We start from the raw sequence: 16,491 nt of genomic DNA on the forward strand, positions 1-16,491 counted from the left end.
CGGCTCTGCTCCGTACACCTTGCACACACGCAGCTCTGCTCCATACACCTTGTACACACGCGGCTCTGCTCCTTACACCTTGTACACACGCAGCTCTGCTCCTTACACCTTGTACACACGCGGCTCTGCTCCATACACCTTGCACACACGCGGCTCTGCCCCTTACACCTTGTACACACTTGGCTCTGCTCCTTACACCTTGTACACACGCGGCTCTGCTTCTTACACCTTGTACACACGCGGCTCTGCTCCTTACACCTTGTACACACGCATCTCTGCACCTTACACCTCGTACACACGCGGCTCTGCTCCTTACACCTCGTACACACGTGGCTCTGCTCCTTACACCTTGTACACACGCGGCTCTGCTCCTTACACCTTGTACACACGCGGCTCTGCTCCTTACAACTCGTACACACACGGCTCTGTTCCTTACACCTTGTACACACGCGTCTCAATACCACACAGGGGGCACCCCTCTCTGCTCCGCCACCTCACACAGGGAGCCCCTCTCTGCCCTGCCACCTCAGACAGGGGTGCCCCTCTCTGCCCCACCACCTCACACAAGTGGCCCCCGTCTCTGCCCCATCACCTCACACATGGGGCCCCTCTAAGCACACGTATCCAAGATCTATATCACGACACCAGGGGGGGATGATGAGCCAGCACCCACCTGCCTCTCTGTGAGGTTCTTGTCTGGCCCCAGCAGGTACGGAGTTAAGAAAAGTTTCTGAGGGTCTGAGGATGGAGAAGAAGCTGTTAGTGCACAGGATACATGTGGGCAGCACCCAGCCTCCACCGGGCAGCAGCTGAACCTTCCTGCTGGGCACTGCCTCCCTCAGCTCCATGCCAGGCAGACAGTAGAGCTTAGCCCTGAGCACAGCACAGAGATGTGGAGAAAGAAGGCGGGCACTTGCCGGGAACAAGTGTGAATACAACCAGCACAAGGTAACTGCCCACCGGAGCTACGGTGGGGGGGAGCTGGGGGGCCACCCACAGCTACGCTACTCTAACTGCCGGGCGCTTAACCACTGCGGGCCCCGTCACAGCTGTGACCCCTGCGACCTCGGTAGTTACACCCCTGGTCCTGTTGAAAAATAAATCATGGTCCAACTAAACGCAAACAGGATGGAATAGCATGCAGCTGCAAGATGCTGTGGTAGCCATGCTGGTTCAGTATGCCTTCAATTTTGAATAAATCCCCAACAGTGTCACCAGCAAAGCACCCCCACACCATCACACCTCCTCCTCCATGCTTCACGGTGGGAACCAGGCATGTAGAGTCTATCCGTTCACCTTTTCTTCGTCGCACAAAGACACGGTGGTTGGAACCAAAGATGTGAAATTTGGACTCATCAGACCAAAGCACTGATTTCCACTGGTGTAATGTCCATTCCTTGTGTTCTTTAGCCCAAACAAACCTCTTCTGCTTGTTGCCTGTCCTTAGCAGTGGTTTCTGTTATGAACAGGTAATTCAGTACCACAATGGACATAGAAGTCAGAGCACATACAGTGACCTGACAATAACTCAAAAATATAGAACGAGCTCTGAGACGTGGGAACTCTGCTGACCGCAATCCCTAATCCTCTCCAACCACACTAGAGGCAGCCGTGGATTGCGCCTAACGCTCCCTATGCAACTCGGCACAGCCTGAGAAACTAGCTAGCCTGAAGATAGAAAATAAGCCTACCTTGCCTCAGAGAAATACCCCAAAGGAAAAGGCAGCCCCCCACATATAATGACTGTGAGTTAAGATGAAAAGACAAACGTAGAGATGAAATAGATTTAGTAAAGTGAGGCCCGACTTTCTGAACAGAGCGAGGATAGGAAAGGTAACTTTGCGGTCAACACAAAACCCTAGAAACAACCACGCAAAGGGGGCAAAAAGACCCTCTGTACCGACTAACGGCACGGAGCTACACCCTCTGCGTCCCAGAGCTTCCAGCAAGCAAGAAAAACTAAATAAACAAGCTGGACAGAAAAAACAGCAAACAAAAATAACACAAGAGCAACTTAGCTATGCAGAGCAGCAGGCCACAGGAACGATCCAGGAGGAAGCAAGTCCAATACTAGAACATTGACTGGAGGCCAGGATCAAAGCACTAGGTGGAGTTAAATAGAGCAGCACCTAACGACTTCACCACATCACCTGAGGAAGGAAACTCAGAAGCCGCAGTACCACTTTCCTCCACCAACGGAAGCTCATAGAGAGAATCAGCCGAAGTACCACTTGTGACCACATGAGGGAGCTCTGCCACAGAATTCACAACAGGTTTCCTAGCAGCTATTTTACCATGAAGGCCTGCTGCACAAAGTCTCCTATTAACAGTTGTTGTAGAGATGTGTGTGCTGCTAGAACTCTGTGTGGCATTGACCTGGTCTCTAATCTGAGTTGCTGTTAACCTGTGATTTCTGAGGCTGGTGACTCAGATAAACTTATCCTCGGAAGCAGAGGTGACTCTTGGTCTTCCTTTCCTGGGGAGGTCCTCATGTGAGCCTGTTTCTTTGTAGCGCTTGATGGCTTTTGCCACCGCACTTGGGTACACTTTCAAAGTTTTCCCAATTTTTTGGACTGACTGACCTTCATTTCTTAACCCCTTTCTGACATTGGACATACTATTCCGTCCATGTGGGGTGGGTCCTAATTCCCAAGGACGGAATAGTACAACCAGCGCGATCTGCCGCATTCACGGGGGGAGCACGGCCAATCGCAGCTGGGTGTCAGCTGACTATCGCAGCTGACATCCGGCACTATGTGCCAGGAGCAATCACGGACCGCTCCCGGCACATTAACCCCTGGAACACTGCGATCAAAGATGATCGCAGTGTGCCGGCGGTATAGGGAAGCATCGCGCAGGGAGGGGGCTCCCTGCGAGCTTCCCTGAGACGATCGGTACAAGGCAATGTGCTCACCTTGTACCGAGCATCTCCTCCCTGCAGGCCCCGGATCCAAAATGGCCACGGGACTACTTCCTGGTCCTGCAGGGTGTACTTCCGGGTCCAGAGCAGGCTCTGGTAACTAAGCAGCAGGGCACGCCAGATCGCTGATCTGATACAATGCTCTGCAAAGTGTCAGATCATTGATCTGTCACTATACAGTGATGTCCCCCCTGGGACAAAGTAAAAAAAAAAAAATCCTAAATAAAGAAAAAAAATTTTGTTTCCATGAATACATTTCTTTATCTAAATAATAATAAAAAAAAAATAAAAGTACACATATTTAGTATTGCCGCGTCCGTAACGACCCGACCTATAAAACTGTCCCACTAGTTAACCCCTTCAGTGAACACCGTAAAAAAGAAAAAAAAAACGAGGCAAAAACCAATGCTTTATTATCATATTGCCGAACAAAAAGTAGAATAACACGCGATCAAAAAGACAGATATAAATAACCATGGTACCGCTGAAAATGTCATCTTGTCCTGCAAAAAACAAGCTGCCATACAGCATCATCAGCAAAAAACTAAAAAATTTATAGTCCTCAGAATAAAGCGATGCAAAAATAATTATTTTTTCTATAAAATAGTTTTTATCGTATAAAAAGCGCCAAAACATAAATAAATGCTATAAATGAGGTATCGCTGTAACCATACTAACCCGAAGAATAAAACTGCTAACCCCTTAGTTAGGGAAACATAAAAAAGTAAAAAAAAAGTATTTATTTCCATTTTCCCATTAGGGTTAGGGTTAGGACTAGGGTTAGGGTTAGGGCTAGGTTTAGGGTGTGGGCTAGGGTTAGGGTTGGGGCTAGGGTTGGGGTTAGGGTTGGGGCTAAGGTTGGGGCTAGGGTTAGGGTTGGGGCTAAAGTAAAGGTTGGGGCTAAAGTTAGAATTTGGGTTGGGGTTAAAGTTAAGGTTGGGGCTAAAGTTAGGGTTGGGGCTAAAGTTACTTACAGTTGGGATTAGGGTTAGAGGTGTGTCAGGGTTAGGGGTGTGGTTAGGGTTACGGTTGGGATTAGGGTTAGAGGTGTGTTGGGTAGGGTTGAGCGACCTTGACCTTTTTGGAGTCGAGCCGTGTTTCGCGAAACCCGACTATCTTAGAAGTCGAGTCGAGTGGAATCGGCCGATTATCGCGAAAAGTCGGGTATCGCCCGAAACACGAAACCCAATGCAAGTCAATGGGGGAGCATAGTCGGCAGTGAGTGGAGGCCAGGAAAACATCTACACTGCCCATTTTAATGGCAAAAACATCCATTCTTGTTACTGAAGCTTGTCAATCGTAATTTAGCTTATAATAATTGGAAGGCATTTGAAATTGGGGGTCATTTGGCTAAAGTTGTGGGGGGTAGGGCTGGTTCAAGTAATTAGTGGGCCCAGGAAATCTGGAACACGTCACGGCAGTGGAGCATGGAGAGGTAAGTATTTCAACTTTGCAAGTGCTGTGATCCTGAGCAAGCAGGGGGGCCCACTAGTTGGCATTGGTACTGGCACAGGGCCCCTCAAAGTACAGCGGTGTGTTTGCACGGCGGGGGCGCCTCCCACCGGCAGCAGCACTTTTGCGTACTATGAGAGGCCCTGTGCCAGTGACGTCGCCAACTAGTATTCCTCCCCCCACCTGATGAAGGAACCTGCACTTTCATCTGCACCTTCCTCTTTGTCCCCGTGTAAGGTGGTATGGTATGCGGGAAGAGGAACCTGACTTTCAGCAGGGTCACAATCTTGCTGTGTAGCATGCACAGGGAATTTTGCATTATGGGTCAATGTACCAGCAGACTCATCTATCACTGGCTGGGCAATGGGCAGGATGAGGAGGAATCACAGATATAGGCCCAAAGAATAAAGTGGGCTAAATGCAGTTCAAAATTGGTAACAGAGGACTAACCAGGGGGCATTGCAGTGGAGGACAACTGGAATGAGAGGCTGACACAGAGAGTAGGCCCAAATCAGTAAGTAGTCGAAATGCAGTTCAAAATTGGTTACCGTAGTAAACAGGCGGCACAGCTTTGTTCAGTGGAGGAGAACAGCAAGGAGCGGCAGACACTGTTAGTAGGCCCCAAACCAACTAGTACGCCAAATGCAGTTGTTCCACTTAACCACTATTTAACAAGAGCCTGAAGATAGAAGCTCAGGAAAGGCAACCTGGAGAACACCTTGGAGTGTAACACACCATCTCTCTACACCCCATACCCAATTTGTAGGCCTAATGCAGTGTAGTTTCCAACAACTACTAAACGAGAGCATGAAGATCGAAGCAATGGCGAGGAAACCTGGAGAACACCTTGGAGTGTAACACACCATCTCTCTACACCCCATACCCAATTTGTAGGCATAATGCAGCGTAGTTTCCAACAAGTACTAAACGAGAGCATGAAGATCGAAGCAATGGAGAGGAAACCTGGGGAACACCTTGGAGTGGAACACACCATCTCTCTACACCCCATACCCATTTTGTAGGCCTAATGCAGTGTAGTTTCCAACAACTACTAAACGAGAGCATGAAGATCGAATCAATGGAGAGGAAACCTGGGGAACACCTTGGAGTGGAACACACCATCTCTCTACACCCCATACCCAATTTGTAGGCCAAATGCAGTGTAGTTTCCAACAACTACTAAACGAGAGCCTGAAGATAGAAGCTCAGGAAAGGCAACCTGGAGAACACCTTGGAGTGTAACACACCATCTCTCTACACCCCATACCCAATTTGTAGGCCTAATGCAGTGTAGTTTTCTACAACTACTAAACGAGAGTCGGAAGACCGAAGCAATGTGGACGAAACCTGGGGCACACCTTGGGGCGGCAGACACCGTTAGTAGGCCCTACCAAAGTTGTACCCCAATGCAGTTTTAAAATTCCTAGAGGCTGAAAACAAGACTATTGACGCTCAGCTTTTTTCAAAGGAACACAGCTGAATTGAGTGGCGCAAACAGACACAGGTAGTAGGCCTTAAACCAAAAATGTGGCTCACTGCAGCTTAAAAAAGTTACAGGGGTACACAGGCAGCATTGCTCTGGGCAGTGGAGGACAATTTCAATAGTGGACCGCAGACAGACTTTGTACGCCTACTATTAAAAAAAGGATGCTCTATGCAATTAAAAATAGGTTCCAGGGGTCCACGAGCAGCAGTGGTCTGGTCAGTGGACGAGTATTGGAAGGAGGGACCGCAGACAGGCGTAGTAGGCCTAACATAACAAAATTAGGCTGTAGACACTTTAAAATTGGTTCCAGGGGTACACGGGCAGCAGTGGTGTGGTCAGCAGAGGAAAATTTGAATTATGGACTGCAGACAGACTTTGTAGGCTGTCCCCTGTGGACCATGCATCCAACACATTAACCCAGTGCGCCGTAATGGACACGTAACTTTTTGTGGACATGCCTACTGGTCCATGCGTCTCTTGTCAGGTGCACCTTTCTACTGTTTGATTGCCTGAGTGCTATGACAATGCAGACTTTTTCATGCCGCTGGAGGGCTGGGATGGCTTTTCTCGCAAAAGAAATGTCGACTGGGTAGCTTGAACCGTGGTACAGCGTAGTTCATCTGGGCTTTCTAAATATAAAACAAAGAAAAAAAGGAGGCTCCATGCACTTTCAGCTGGGTTCCAGGGGTACACGGCCAGCATTGGTCTGGTCAGTGGAGAACTATTGGAAGGAAGGACCGCAGACAGGCATCGAAGGCCTAACATAATAACAGATGGCTGTAGGCAATTTTAAATTGGTTCCAGGGGAACACGGGCAGCAGTGGCCTGGTCAGTGTAGTAGTAGTAGAAAGAACGGACCGCAGACAGGCTTCGAAGGCCTAACATAAAAAAATTGGGCTGGCTGTAGGCAATTTTAAATTGGTTCCAGGGGAACACGGGCAGCAGTGGTCTGGTCAGTGGAGGTCTAGTGGAAGGAGTGACCGCAGACAGGCATCGAAGGCCTAACATAATAACAGATGGCTGTAGGCAATTTTAAATTGGTTCCAGGGGAACACGGGCAGCAGTGGCCTGGTCAGTGTAGTAGTAGTTGAAAGAACGGACCGCAGACAGGCTTCGAAGGCCTAACATAAAAAAATTGGGCTGGCTGTAGGCAATTTTAAATTGGTTCCAGGGGAACACGGGCAGCAGTGGTCTGGTCAGTGGAGGCCTAGTGGAAGGAGTGACTAGAAACAGGCATCGAAGGCCTAACATAATAACAGATGGCTGTAGGCAATTTTAAATTGGTTCCAGGGGAACACGGGCAGCAGTGGCCTGGTCAGTGTAGTAGTAGTTGAAAGAACGGACCGCAGACAGGCTTCGAAGGCGTAACATAAAAAAATTGGGCTGGCTGTAGGCAATTTTAAATTGGTTCCAGGGGTACACGGGCAGCAGTGGTGTGGTCAGTGGAGGCCTATTGGAAGGAGTGACCGCAGACAGGCATCGAAGGCCTAACATAATAACAGATGGCTGTAGGCCATTTTAAATTGGTTCCAGGGGAACACGGGCAGCAGTGGCCTGGTCAGTGTAGTAGTAGTTGAAAGAACGGACCGCAGACAGGCTTCGAAGGCCTAACATAAAAAAATTGGGCTGGCTGTAGGCAATTTTAAATTGGTTCCAGGGGTACACGGACAGCAGTGGTGTGGTCAGTGGAGGACTAGTGGAAGGAGTGACCGCAGACAGGCATCGAAGGCCTAACATAATAACAGATGGCTGTAGGCAATTTTAAATTGGTTCCAGGGGAACACGGGCAGCAGTGGCCTGGTCAGTGTAGTAGTAGTAGAAAGAACGTTCCGCAGACAGGCTTCGAAGGCCTAACATAAAAAAATTTGGCTGGCTGTAGGCAATTTTAAATTGGTTCCAGGGGAACACGGGCAGCAGTGGTCTGGTCAGTGGAGGCCTAGAGGAAGGAGTGACCGCAGAGAGGCATCGAAGGCCTAACATAATAACAGATGGCTGTAGGCAATTTTAAATTGGTTCCAGGGGAACACGGGCAGCAGTGGCCTGGTCAGTGTAGTAGTAGTTGAAAGAACGGACCGCAGACAGGCTTCGAAGGCCTAACATAAAAAAATTGGGCTGGCTGTAGGCAATTTTAAATTGGTTCCAGGGGTACACGGGCAGCAGTGGTGTGGTCAGTGGAGGCCTAGTGGAAGGAGTGACCGCAGACAGGCATCGAAGGCCTAACATAATAACAGATGGCTGTGGGCAATTTTAAATTGGTTCCAGGGAAACACGGGCAGCAGTGGTCTGGTCAGTGGAGGCCTAGTGGAAGGAGTGACCGCAGACAGGCATCGAAGGCCTAACATAATAACAGATGGCTGTAGGCAATTTTAAATTGGTTCCAGGGGAACACGGGCAGCAATGGCCTGGTCAGTGTAGTAGTAGTTGAAAGAACGGACCGCAGACAGGCTTCGAAGGCCTAACATAAAAAATTGGGCTGGCTGTAGGCAATTTTAAATTGGTTCCAGGGGTACACGGACAGCAGTGGTGTGGTCAGTGGAGGCCTAGTGGAAGGAGTGACCGCAGACAGGCATCGAAGGCCTAACATAATAACAGATGGCTGTAGGCAATTTTAAATTGGTTCCAGGGGAACACGGGCAGCAGTGGCCTGGTCAGTGTAGTAGTAGAAAGAACGTTCCGCAGACAGGCTTCGAAGGCCTAACATAAAAAAATTGGGCTGGCTGTAGGCAATTTTAAATTGGTTCCAGGGGAACACGGGCAGCAGTGGTCTGGTCAGTGGAGGCCTAGTGGAAGGAGTGACCGCAGACAGGCATCGAAGGCCTAACATAATAACAGATGGCTGTAGGCAATTTTAAATTGGTTCCAGGGGAACACGGGCAGCAGTGGCCTGGTCAGTGTAGTAGTAGTTGAAAGAACGGACCGCAGACAGGCTTCGAAGGCCTAACATAAAAAAATTGGGCTGGCTGTAGGCAATTTTAAATTGGTTCCAGGGGTACACGGGCAGCAGTGGTGTGGTCAGTGGAGGCCTAGTGGAAGGAGTGACCGCAGACAGGCATCGAAGGCCTAACATAATAACAGATGGCTGTAGGCAATTTTAAATTGGTTCCAGGGGAACACGGGTAGCAGTGGCCTGGTCAGTGTAGTAGTAGTAGAAAGAACGGACCGCAGACAGGCTTCGAAGGCCTAACATAAAAAAATTGGGCTGGCTGTAGGCAATTTTAAATTGGTTCCAGGGGAACACGGGCAGCAGTGGTCTGGTCAGTGGAGGTCTAGTGGAAGGAGTGACCGCAGACAGGCATCGAAGGCCTAACATAATAACAGATGGCTGTAGGCAATTTTAAATTGGTTCCAGGGGAACACGGGCAGCAGTGGCCTGGTCAGTGTAGTAGTAGTTGAAAGAACGGACCGCAGACAGGCTTCGAAGGCCTAACATAAAAAAATTGGGCTGGCTGTAGGCAATTTTAAATTGGTTCCAGGGGTACACGGGCAGCAGTGGTGTGGTCTGTGGAGGCCTAGTGGAAGGAGTGACCGCAGACAGGCATCGAAGGCCTAACATAATAACAGATGGCTGTAGGCCATTTTAAATTGGTTCCAGGGGAACACGGGCAGCAGTGGCCTGGTCAGTGTAGTAGTAGTAGAAAGAACGGACCGCAGACAGGCTTCGAAGGCCTAACATAAAAAAATTGGGCTGGCTGTAGGCAATTTTAAATTGGTTCCAGGGGAACACGGGCAGCAGTGGTCTGGTCAGTGGAGGCCTAGTGGAAGGAGTGACCGCAGAGAGGCATCGAAGGCCTAACATAATAACAGATGGCTGTAGGCAATTTTAAATTGGTTCCAGGGGAACACGGGCAGCAGTGGCCTGGTCAGTGTAGTAGTAGTTGAAAGAACGGACCGCAGACAGGCTTCGAAGGCCTAACATAAAAAATTGGGCTGGCTGTAGGCAATTTTAAATTGGTTCCAGGGGTACACGGGCAGCAGTGGTGTGGTCAGTGGAGGCCTAGTGGAAGGAGTGACCGCAGACAGGCATCGAAGGCCTAACATAATAACAGATGGCTGTGGGCAATTTTAAATTGGTTCCAGGGAAACACGGGCAGCAGTGGTCTGGTCAGTGGAGGCCTAGTGGAAGGAGTGACCGCAGACAGGCATCGAAGGCCTAACATAATAACAGATGGCTGTAGGCAATTTTAAATTGGTTCCAGGGGAACACGGGCAGCAATGGCCTGGTCAGTGTAGTAGTAGTTGAAAGAACGGACCGCAGACAGGCTTCGAAGGCGTAACATAAAAAAATTGGGCTGGCTGTAGGCAATTTTAAATTGGTTCCAGGGGTACACGGACAGCAGTGGTGTGGTCAGTGGAGGCCTAGTGGAAGGAGTGACCACAGACAGGCATCGAAGGCCTAACATAATAACAGATGGCTGTAGGCAATTTTAAATTGGTTCCAGGGGAACACGGGCAGCAGTGGCCTGGTCAGTGTAGTAGTAGAAAGAACGTTCCGCAGACAGGCTTCGAAGGCCTAACATAAAAAAATTGGGCTGGCTGTAGGCAATTTTAAATTGGTTCCAGGGGAACACGGGCAGCAGTGGTCTGGTCAGGGGAGGCCTAGTGGAAGGAGTGACCGCAGACAGGCATCGAAGGCCTAACATAATAACAGATGGCTGTAGGCAATTTTAAATTGGTTCCAGGGGAACACGGGCAGCAGTGGCCTGGTCAGTGTAGTAGTAGTTGAAAGAACGGACCGCAGACAGGCTTCGAAGGCCTAACATAAAAAAATTGGGCTGGCTGTAGGCAATTTTAAATTGGTTCCAGGGGTACACGGGCAGCAGTGGTGTGGTCAGTGGAGGCCTAGTGGAAGGAGTGACCGCAGACAGGCATCGAAGGCCTTACATAATAACAGATGGCTGTGGGCAATTTTAAATTGGTTCCAGGGGAACACGGGCAGCTGTGGTCTGGTCAGTGGAGGCCTAGTGGAAGGAGTGACCGCAGACAGGCATCGAAGGCCTAACATAATAACAGATGGCTGTAGGCAATTTTAAATTGGTTCCAGGGGAACACGGGCAGCAATGGCCTGGTCAGTGTAGTAGTAGTTGAAAGAACGGACCGCAGACAGGCTTCGAAGGCGTAACATAAAAAAATTGGGCTGGCTGTAGGCAATTTTAAATTGGTTCCAGGGGTACACGGACAGCAGTGGTGTGGTCAGTGGAGGCCTAGTGGAAGGAGTGACCGCAGACAGGCATGGAAGGCCTAACATAATAACAGATGGCTGTAGGCAATTTTAAATTGGGTCCAGGGGAACACGGGCAGCAGTGGCCTGGTCAGTGTAGTAGTAGTAGAAACAACGTTCCGCAGACAGGCTTCGAAGGCCTAACATAAAAAAATTGGGCTGGCTGTAGGCAATTTTAAATTGGTTCCAGGGGAACACGGGCAGCAGTGGTCTGGTCAGTGGAGGCCTAGTGGAAGGAGTGACCGCAGAGAGGCATCGAAGGCCTAACATAATAACAGATGGCTGTAGGCAATTTTAAATTGGTTCCAGGGGAACACGGGCAGCAGTGGCCTGGTCAGTGTAGTAGTAGTTGAAAGAACGGACCGCAGACAGGCATCGAAGGCCTAACATAATAACAGATGGCTGTAGGCAATTTTAAATTGGTTCCAGGGGAACACGGGCAGCAGTGGTCTGGTCAGTGGAGGCCTAGTGGAAGGAGTGACCGCAGACAGGCATCGAAGGCCTAACATAATAACAAATGGCTGTAGGCAATTTTAAATTGGTTCCAGGGGAACACGGGCAGCAGTGGTCTGGTCAGTGGAGGCCTAGTGGAAGGAGTGACCGCAGACAGGCATCGAAGGCCTAACATAATAACAGATGGCTGTAGGCAATTTTAAATTGGTTCCAGGTGAACACGGCCAGCAGTGGCCTTATCAGCGGAGGATGATTGTAATGAGTGTCTGCCAGTTAGTAGTCCAAAACAATACATAAATGTGAATGTCTCACATTAAAATCCAGCGAAAACACTAAAGGGTGCAATCTTTAGGTACAGGGGTGGGATCCTCTGCGTTGTTTCTGACCTACTAATTTGGCTCAAAGTTTTTACTTTGGTAAATAGAGGACACTGCCCCTGACTATGTTAAGTACCATTATACATGTCAACACAATGGTATTGTCAGTGGCAGGAATGGAAGGATGTCAGCGCATAGTCTAAACATTGGTGGGAGTGTGAGAGATAATTGTGGAAGTGGCAGAGCAATGTTTGACCTGGGGGTGGGTGAACTCTCTTGTGGACGGCGGTAGAGGCCCAGGGCCCCTCATGTTACAACAGTGTGTCTGACGTTGGGTGCGCACCACCACCACCAGAGACAGTTTATTGTACTATGAGGGACCCAGTGGCAGTGCTGTCAACCAAAAGCGGGCACACCCACCTCTTCAGACAAACAGCACTCTCATGGGTGCTTGCGCCAAGACGCGATACCACGGCCCCGTGTGGGGAGTTTGGCCATTTAGGGAGGTGTAAACATGTTGTATGCTGGACAATCAGCTGCTGCAAATTAAGACATTTGAAAAGTCATTCACAGTAGTCCACAGGCAAGAGCTTTTCATAGGAAAGCTAGGTGTCGCCCGGGCAAGGTGGGGCAAAAGAATTCGAAATCCAGTTGTGGTTCATTTTAATGAATGTTAGATCATCAACATTTTGTGTAGCCAGACGAGTCCTTTTTTCGGTTAATATTGAACCTGCAGCACTGAATACTCTTTCTGATAGGACACTAGCTGCCGGGCAAGCAAGCTCCTGCAATGCATATTCAGCCAATTCTGGCCAGGTGTCTAATTTTGATGCCCAGTAATCAAATGGGAATGACGGTTGAGGGAGAACATCGATAAGGGATGAAAAATAGTTTGTTACCATACTGGACAAATGTTGTCTCCTGTCACTTTCAATTGATGCAGCAGTACCTGTCCTGTCTGCGGTCATAGCAAAATCACTCCACAACCTGGTCAGAAAACCCCTCTGGCCAACGCCACTTCTGATGTGTGCACCCCTAACACTCCTGGTCTGCTGCCCCCTGGAGCTCGTGTGAGAACGATCACGGGCGCTGTGTGCTGGGAATGCCTGAAGCAAACGGTCAACAAGAGTTGATTGTTTTGTTGCTAATATTAGTTCCAAGTTCTCATGTGGCATAATATTTTGCAATTTGCCTTTATAGCGAGGATCAAGGAGGCAGGCCAACCAGTAATCGTCATCGTTCATCATTTTAGTAATGCGTGTGTCCCTTTTGAGGATACGCAAGGCATAATCCGCCATGTGGGCCAAAGTTCCAGTTGTCAAATCTGCGGTTGTGCTTGGTTGAGGTGCAGTTGCAGGCAAATCTACGTCACTTGTGTCCCTCAAAAAACCAGAACCCGGCCTTGCCACGCCACCAATTTCCAGTGCCCCCGGGAAAGCTTCCTCATTAAAAATATACTCATCCCCATCATCCTCCTCGTCCTCCACCTCCTCTTCGCCCGCTACCTCGTCCTGTACACTGCCCTGACCAGACAATGGCTGACTGTCATCAAGGCTTTCCTCTTCCTCTGGTGCAGACGCCTGATCCTTTATGTGCGTCAAACTTTGCATCAGCAGATGCATTAGGGGGATGCTCATGCTTATTATGGCGTTGTCTGCACTAACCAGCCGTGTGCATTCCTCAAAACACTGAAGGACTTGACACATGTCTTTTATCTTCGACCACTGCACACCCGACAACTCCATGTCTGCCATCCTACTGCCTGCCCGTGTATGTGTATCCTCCCACAAAAACATAACAGCCCGCCTCTGTTCGCACAGTCTCTGAAGCATGTGCAGTGTTGAGTTCCACCTTGTTGCAACGTCTATGATTAGGCGATGCTGGGGAAGGTTCAAAGACCGCTGATAGGTCTGCATACGGCTGGAGTGTACAGGCGAACGGCGGATATGTGAGCAAAGTCCACGCACTTTGAGGAGCAGGTCGGAGAAACCAGGATAAGTTTTCAATAAGCACTGCACCACCAGGTTTAAGGTGTGAGCCAGGCAAGGAATGTGTTTCAGTTGGGAAAGGGAGATGGCAGCCATGAAATTCCTTCCATTATCACTCACTACCTTGCCAGCCTCAAGATCTACTGTGCCCAGCCACGACTGCGTTTCTTCCTGCAAGAACTCGGACAGAACTTCCGCGGTGTGTCTGTTGTCGCCCAAACACTTCATAGCCAATACAGCCTGCTGACGCTTGCCAGTAGCTGCCCCATAATGGGACAACTGGTGTGCAACAGTGACAGCTGACGATGGAGTGGTTTGGCGACTGCGGTCTGTGGAAGAGCTCTCGCTTCTGCAGGAGGACGAGGAGGAGGAGGAGGGGGTGCGAACGCCTACAGCCAACTGTTTCCTAGACCGTGGGCTAGGCACAACTATCCCGAAATTGCTGTTCCCTGTGGACCCTGCATTCACCACATTCACCCAGTGTGCCGTGATGGACACGTAATGTCCCTGGCCATGCCTACTGGTCCATGCATCTGTAGTCAGGTGCACCTTTGTACTCACAGATTGCCTGAGTGCATGGACGATGCGCTGTTTAACATGCTGGTGCAGGGCTGGGATGGCTTTTCTGGAAAAAAAGTGTCGACTGGGTAGCTCGTAGCGTGCTACAGCGTACTCCATCAGGGCTTTGAAAGCTTCGCTTTCAACTAACTGGTAGGGCATCATCTCTAACGAGATTAGTCTAGCTATGTGGGCGTTCAAACCCTGTGTACGCAGATGCGAGGATAAGTACTTCCTTTTTCTAACCAGAGTCTCATGTAGGGTGAGCTGGACTGGAGAGCTGGAGATCGTGGAACAAGCGGGTGTGCCGGTGGCCATGGCAGACTGAGAGACTGTTGGAGACGGTATTGTTTCCGCCGGTGCCCTAGATGCAGTATTTCCTCCTACAAAACTGGTGATTCCCTGACCCTGACTGCTTTGGGCTGGCAAAGAAACCTGCACAGATACTGCCGGTGGTGCGGAAAATGGTGGCCTTACAGTGACGGAAGGGATGTTGCGTTGCTGACTAGCTTCATTGGCCGAGGGTGCTACAACCTTAAGGGATGTTTGGTAGTTAGTCCAGGCTTGCAAATGCATGGTGGTTAAATGTCTATGCATGCAACTTGTATTGAGACTTTTCAGATTCTGACCTCTGCTTAAGCTAGTTGAACATTTTTGACAGATGACTTTGCGCTGATCAATTGGATGTTGTTTAAAAAAATGCCAGACTGCACTCTTCCTAGCATCGGATCCCTTTTCAGGAATTGCAGACTGAGCTTTAACCGGATGGACACGCTGTCCTCCAACAATTTTTTGCTTTGCCACGCGTTTTGGGCCAGATACGGGCCCGACAGATGGAACCTGTTGCGATGTTGATGCCTGCTGCGGCCCCTCCTCCTCCGCTTCAGAACTACTGCCGCCTGCACCCTGTTCCCCCAATGGCTGCAAATCGGGGTCAACAACAGGGTCATCTATTACCTCCTCTTCTACCTCGTGTGCAACTTCGTCTGTGTCACCGTGTCGGTCGGTGGTATAGCGTTCGTGATGGGGCAACATAGTCTCATCAGGGTCTGATTGTGGATCAGTACCCTGAGAGGGCAATGTTGTGGTCTGAGTCAAAGGACCAGCATAGTAGTCTGGCTGTGGCTGTGCATCAGTGCACTCCATGTCAGAATCTACTTGTAATGGGCATGGCCTGTTAACTGTTTCACTTTCTAAGCCAGGGACGGTATGTGTAAAGAGCTCCATGGAGTAACCCGTTGTGTCGCCTGCTGCATCCTTCTCTCTTGTTGTTGTTTTTGCTGAAGAGGACAAGGAAGCGACTTGTCCCTGACCGTGAACATCCACAAACGACGCGCTGCTTTTACATTTACCAGTTTCAGAAGAGGAGGCAAAAGAGCTGGAGGCTGAGTCTGCAAGGTAAGCCAAAACTTCCTGTTGCTGCTCCGGCTTTAAAAGCGGTTTTCCTACTCCCAGAAAAGAGAGCGTTCGAGGCCTTGTGTAGCCAGACGACGAACCTGGCTCCACAGCTCCAGACTTAGGTGGAATATTTTTTTTCCCACGACCACCTGATGCTCCACTACCACTACCATCATTACCAGCTGACAATGAACGCCCACGGCCACGACCTCTTGCACCAGACTTCCTCATTGTTTTAAAAACTTAACCAAAGTAACTTTATTTGTTGCTGTCAAACAACTTACACTGTGAGCTATAACTTCTGTTTGATTTCAATATCCCTTTACAGGTTGGTGATACCACAAGGAAAATCAGGCACAATGTTACACACTCTGTTTTCTGTGGCACCAAATCACAGAGATGCCACACACGCAGGACTGTCACTCAAGCACAAATGTCAATATAAATCTCCCAATTTTTTTTTTTTTTTTCAGGGAGACTTTATAAACCAAATAAAATAAAATGATTTTTTCAGGAAGAATTTAGAAACCAAATAAAATAAAATGATTTTTCAGGGACAATTTAGAAACCAAAAAAAAAAAAAAAAAAATTGGCTTTCTATGGCCCACTGAGTGAGAGATGGCACACACAGGAGTCAGGAGTGGCACACAAGCCCTGAGGCCAATATTTTTCTCCCACTGATTGATGTTGTGATTTTTTCA

General features: G+C 49.2%; 1 protein-coding gene across 1 annotated transcript in view; it reads right to left on the reverse strand.

Annotated features, from left to right (window-relative positions):
• LOC138668730 (transmembrane protein 132D-like) overlaps positions 1 to 16,491 on the reverse strand; it is a 1,836,494-nt gene that overhangs the window by 705,485 nt on the left and 1,114,518 nt on the right. The window lies entirely within an intron of this gene.

The sequence above is a fragment of the Ranitomeya imitator genome, chromosome 1 (genome assembly GCF_032444005.1).
Source record: "Ranitomeya imitator isolate aRanImi1 chromosome 1, aRanImi1.pri, whole genome shotgun sequence".
Lineage (NCBI taxonomy): Eukaryota > Metazoa > Chordata > Amphibia > Anura > Dendrobatidae > Ranitomeya > Ranitomeya imitator.